Consider the following 6568-nt stretch of genomic DNA (forward strand, 5'->3'; position numbering starts at 1 on the left):
GGGAAGGGGAAGCCGTACGCTGTCGTTTGCCTGCCCGGGGCGCGCCCCCGCGTCTCCTCAGACCTGGGGACAGCCCGCGGCCCTCCGCGCCAGCAGGCATCTCCTCGCCTCCCCGCGGCCGCGGTGGGGCGAAGCTCTCCACAGCGGGAGCACAGCTAAGGCGGGAGGTGGTTCGTCTTTCTCCAGGTAGCTGAGTGAAAGCCTTGGCTAGTCTGGATGGTTGTGAAGAGCCGTAGAAACCCCGACTCCAGCTCTCCCCCTGGAGGAAAAGCTATCCCTAACCATTAGATTCTCACAATATTGCCCTTCCCCCCGGGGCTGTCCCATTTCCTTGGGCTGGGAGTCCTGCAGGTCGGAAGCCAAGCACCTGCGATGGACGTACCAACTTCTGGCACAGTACAAGCACAACAGCTTACCTAAGTAGCTCTGTGTAGTGAGCATGCAGTCTCTGTACTTTCATTCTCTTTAATCTTGCTTTCAAAGATGATCATAAAATTAGAAATGATTAGAAATAAACCTAAAAAACCGCTAAGAAACCTGAATCAGAGGCCAAAAAATGTAAGAACATATGCACTGTAAAATCTTGTACAAAATTATCAGTAAAACTCTTTTGCCATTAATTCTGTTATAAATATTTATGAGCACTATCTTCATAGAAATTTTAATTATTTCTCTCTCTACTGGTTTTCAGCTTGGAAGGTTTTTGAGTAACTCTTATCTCTCAAAATTAAACTTTCAGATATCAGGTTTATGACTTCTGGCATAGTTCCTCAATGAACATTACTAAAGTCAAGCAAAGGTGCTCACATTTCTTTTTGGTTTTAAACACAAATGAATATTGAGTGACTGGTTGCTGCTGTATCTTTTTGAATTCCTTTTTTGTTGGGGGGGGGGGGAAGGTTTTTGAGTAACTCTTATCTCTCAAAATTAAACTTTCAGATATCAGGTTTATGACTTCTGGCATAGTTCCTCAATGAACATTACTAAAGTCAAGCAAAGGTGCTCACATTTCTTTTTGGTTTTAAACACAAATGAATATTGAGTGACTGGTTGCTGCTGTATCTTTTTGAATTCCTTTTTTGTTGGGGGGGGGGGGGGGGCAAACAGGAAGGGCGGGCCCCAGCCACACCTGGCAGCCCTCGCTCCTTTCGTGTGGCAGCAGTCGCTGGAAGCCAAGCCTCTCCTCAAGTGACATAATGTTCTCTCCAGGCCTCGACAGATAAAAAGATTACTTCCTCAAATAATAGTTCAGTTCTTCATCGTTATCTGGGGATGGAGACAGGGAGGTGGGTGAATATCACAGATTGGCATACTCTGACATATGCAATGATACCTCCCATTGTTGGTTTGAGTGGAATTCTTTGGTTTTAAAGCACCCTTAACTAACTTCAGTTCAAACCTGCCTGGGACCATCTGCACGCGTGCAGCATAGGCCTCACCCCTGATTAATCTGAAAACCTCAGAAAAAGACAGGGAAAGGCAGTACGAGCAATGCTTACAGGTCAGAAGATTTCAGAGACAAAGCCAAGCAGCCATGCCTTGCCAGTCCAGCCCCAGGAGAGAAGATGGGTATTCTGAAACTGCCACAGCTGATCACCTGGGACAGACAGCGAGCTCAGGGAGCTCAGCTTAAGACCTCTACTCTAATTAGGTTCATCTCTTTCAGAAACTAATATCCAAGGAGACACTTTAACAGATGAAAACTCCAACAATTGCCATACAATCTCTCTGGCTTGACAAGAACAAAACAAGTGTTAGATAAGAAAGACTTAACCTTGTGAAAATAGCCTTCCTTTAATTAAACCTTATCTTCTATGCAAAACTCTATCTAATTTACATATGTATTTGTAAGATACCTGTGCCAGTTGTATTGTCCAGAATAAATAATTTACATATGTATTTGTAAGATACATGTGCCAGTTGTATTGTCCAGAATAAATATTACCTTTAACATTACACTTGTTTCTTGACAGTGTCAAGCATTAGCTTCACACATATGATAAACCCCAGTCTGAACTCATTCCTGTTTTTTAATGCTAGGACTGACATATTAACTGGTTTAAAAACATTGTAAAGTTAAAACGTCAAGGTATTACAAGGCTAATTAGGCTTTTCTTTATTCCACTAACAAAATCATATGAAATAAATTACTTCTTATCTTTTCTTATACCCCAAGATAGGAGTTCTCATTTACAGCACCTCTAGCTGCACATCTCTTCTTGGAACAGCACAGACAGGGATGAGCAGGCTGGTGCCTTTGAAGAAAGTGATGTGAAAAGGGTAAGGAGGCTGTGTGAATCCTGGGGCTCCTATTGTCTGCTCGTGCCTGGCATGGATATAAGCAGTCGTTGAAAGAGGCTGCTTTAGGTAGTCCCAAAGTCAAGCTGAGAAACCGGAGCAAACGTACTCTCTTCCCTGTTAGGCATCAGCACAGATTTTAGACTCCGGAGACAGCGCTGGGTGAATGACAGGGGTTTTTGGCAAGCTGCCACTATTAAGCTTTCATGGATAGAGCTCACCTTTTTGGAGATTAGGATTGAGTAATACCTCTGAAATACGATCCCCACCCAAAGACAGAGAAGAAATTGGAAGATTTTAACTTCCAGAAAAAGAGCAAGAGAAACAGTCTTTTTCTTTTCTTCTCCTCATCCTGGATTTCTTGTAAGTCTTACTTTCCAATTTTGGTATGGCGGAAATCATCACAGAAGATTCTGCATTATCATGTTTGTCTCCGAAAGAGATGTGCAAAGAGACCATTTCAGGTTTTCATAACTTTGTCAAAATTATTCTTCATGAAAACTCATTTTAGGAGTAAAATTATGTATTTTTAGTTGGCATTATTCTGGTATGTCTATGGTTTTCTCTAAGTGACAGATGGTGAGTTCTCTGTTATGTGTTAAAGCTGGTTAATCTTGTGCAGAACAGTTGCTTTGCTCTTTGTGTACCAAACAAAAAATTGTGCATCAAAGAAAGAATGAAACTCATAGACAGGGTTGGTTTCAAAAGCAAAAATAGTAATTGCTGTATTTTGCAGATATGTGATTTATAGGATCGTAGTTAAGATGTAAGCAATTTTAAAAGTCCAATCCAGAAAGGTTATTATTTAGGTCCACAGAGAAGATGACATTAGTACAGCTTTGCACTACCTCTCTTACATCAACCTCACCCTCCAAAACTCGCCATTTCCTACATAATGCAGTCCTCACTAGACTGAGTGAAGGGAGAAGTAAGTCATGGTGTGTACACTTTATCCATTGGGAAAGTATCAGATACCACACCTGGAAATTTGGCCAGATATGGAAACATTATAGTTTGTTCCAAATTACATCCATTGCTGGGGCTAGGGCAGGCATCAAGGATGTGTTTCTGTAACAGAACGCACGGCCTCTGTTTGAGGCCTCAGGAGGACACTAGTCCTGTTAGCCAACATAACATGGCAGAGATGTTTTCTTGTGTTGATGTTAATTTGATAGACTTGCCCCTTTCCTGTCTTTCCAGCAGAGGAAAAGAAAAACAATTATTTTAACCTCATTACCAGAGTAGTCACTGAGCTGGCTGACGGGAAGATCAAGCAGCGTGCATTGGCAGCGATGTGAATGCAGTAAAACATGAATGCAGAATTGCTTATGGGGTAGCTGGGCCATGAGACTTGAAACCACAGCAACAGCGTAAATCTGGCTTATTTACCAGCCCATGAAAAACAAAGACCTCAAATCGTTACAAGGAGGTCTTTGTTCTAAGGTGGTTCTAAGGGCAGACAGAAAATGGGGAAAATCTCTCTAAAATGAGTTGGGAGAATGTTATATTTCTAAAGACTTTTAAAAGTTTGAGATTTATGATGAGAACAGCAGAGCTAAGGTGACCAGAGTACCTCTTACTGCGGAAGTCCAGTTGGCAAGCTGGATATTTACAGTCAAGTCTAGAAAGGTGTTAGTTGGGTCCACAGGTAAGAAGATGGCAGCAATGTTATGACTTTGTTCAGCGTCTCTTCTGCTAACGCGAGCCTTCTTCCCCCCTCTTGCCCCAATCACATCTCCATGCATAATTCAGCTCCTGCTAGAGCAAATGAAGAAAGTAATAAATCCTCTTTAGGCTGCTGCCCGAGGCTCTGTGAAAATGAACATCAGCTATGCAGATGGACGTTTGCCTCAGACTTCCATCACAGGAGAGCAGCCCAATGGCTTCGGGACTCCTGCACACAGAGATTGAACTCAGAGTTGCATTCCTGACAGAAATACTAGAATAAGTGTCACTAAGGTAGTTTTTGCTGGATCCTACCATAGGGTAACTCTATATTCTCAGATTTTGTGTGTCTTTCTCAGGATCTTCTGCTGGCTTATAATGTAACATCATCCTGTTTGTAAATTCATACTTTTTGCTTATTGCCAGAATATTTCTAATTCTCTTGCTGAGTTTGTCTTCAACAATAGCACCTTTTCAGGAAAGGTATTTATTGCTGCATGTCTATTTTATCCTTCAGCACGTCAGAAACAGACCCATGGCATTTTTACCTGTCCACCTCATATTCTGCACACTTTACATTTTTAGTAGATTCTGGTTCTAATTAAAGGAACAGAGAGTTGCCTTGGTTAGGCCCACAGCTTTCAAGTCGAAAACTAGAGTGTAACAGCTCACAGTATGTTTTTAGTGACACCCTGTGGCAAAACTGAAGGAGCGACACATGACAAATTTCCAAGAGCTAAGTGCCAAAACAGAAACAAACGGTCCTGCATTTTGTTTGTTTTTTATTAACATCAAGAGTCCCACAAGATGCATTTCACTTCCACTGACCAGTGTTACAGTGCCCAGGTTCACTTTTGCATTCTGCCAACTGCCTCAAAAGCTGATCTTCCAGTATTTGGAACACTAAATCAACACATTTTTACGGACAAATTCCACATGCTTTTTACCCTATGCATTACAGAATAGTTCACCCCAGTGAAAAGTTATCACCAGTCTAGTTTAGCAACAAGTTATGCCCATTTCAAACTGCTTAAAATAATTACCAACTTCTTTCTTTTTTTTGTTAATGGGATAATACAACCTGCCAAGTACTGGGGCACACATCACGTCAGGCTCCTTTCAGTCTGTTTCTCCCACTAATCACCACCAGCACAGGTGTGGTGATGGTTTGTTACTTTTTACTCGCCCTACTACACCCACACATTTCTTTTAAGAGTTTGGCAAGGAACTGTCACGCTCTTAATGATCCAGTTCTTCAGTAGGAAACAACCCCAAGCTCACATCTTTAATCTCTGAAGCCTTTCACCCTTTATCCGCCTTCTTTTCTCTTTCACCTTTCAGGGAATATAGCTATTCTAGTACTGTTTCTTCAATCAGAAGGTAAAGGCAACCCAGGCCCCATCATAAACAGTTTTCTTTATTGGTAGAGCAAACATATGAACACCCCATACCCAAAGCCAAATCCCTTCCTCAAATAATTTCACTGTTCACCATAAGTATGTCGACTTGGTGTTTCTTCCTAAGCCACCTATTCCTAGAACTGGAAAGAAGAAAAATTACCTGTAACTGTTCCTCTTCAAGAGGAATAGTCTATGTGAATTATCACAACCCACTGTCCCACCCTTTTTCTCTACAATTCCTTCGTGTCTTGGGGCTCCAATATTGAGGAGGAATGAGAAATAAAAGCATGCAATGTATCCTTTATGAATACATGTACACCGGCAAGAGGTATATAGCACGTATTTGCCCATATAGATACCACTGTGGATAAAAACTTCAATCAGTAGTGCTGAGCGTTGGCTCACAGTGTAAATTTAAATACAGACAACAGCTCTTGAAGAAGAGTTACAGCTAGGGTGTGGCAGACTTTAAGAATGGCTTCAATCAACACAAATCTGAAGACAATCTGCTGCATGCAATAACATCTTTAATTATCTAGTCTTTGTCCATTTCCAGCTTGTTAATAAATTATGCTCTCAACATTTAGTTTCTGTACCTCCCTGAATACCATGCGTAGTTTCTATGTACCTGGCCACCCTCTGTGCACGTGTTAACTTGTCCAGTCTCCCTTTGAACTCATGAAAGCTTCTAGCATCCAGAACACCCTGTGGCGAGGAATTGCACGGCTGGGTCTTGCATGAAGAATCATCCGTTTCATCCGTTGTGCATCCGCCTCTTGCTGGCATGATCTGATGCTTCACAGTTACCGTGTTGGCAGAAGCAGTAAAGATCAACACCGACCTACCTTCTTTAACACCACCGACCATTTTATAATCTCTTGCCACAGGAGGTTTGTTGGGGTTTTTTTACCAGGCTGAAGAGCCTTAACTTACTCAGCTGCACGTTGCACGGCAGCTGATCATTCTCGCTTCTTCTCAGCTTCCCCCAGCTGTACCACGTCCTGGCTGCGGTGTGAGAAGCGGCACCCGCACGCACCGCTCACCGCCCCGGAGCGCCGCTTACCGTGGGGCTCACCCGCTCCCCTCAGCTCTCACCCCAGCAGCAAAAGCCCGCTTACAGCCCTCCACCGTCAGTGGGGCGCTGGATTTCCCGCCTCCCTCCCCGGCCTACACCCGGGCAGAAGGGCCACCTACCGCGGGGCAGC

This window comes from Aptenodytes forsteri, unplaced genomic scaffold (genome assembly GCF_000699145.1).
Source record: "Aptenodytes forsteri isolate BGI_AS27 unplaced genomic scaffold, ASM69914v1 Scaffold539, whole genome shotgun sequence".
NCBI lineage: Eukaryota > Metazoa > Chordata > Aves > Sphenisciformes > Spheniscidae > Aptenodytes > Aptenodytes forsteri.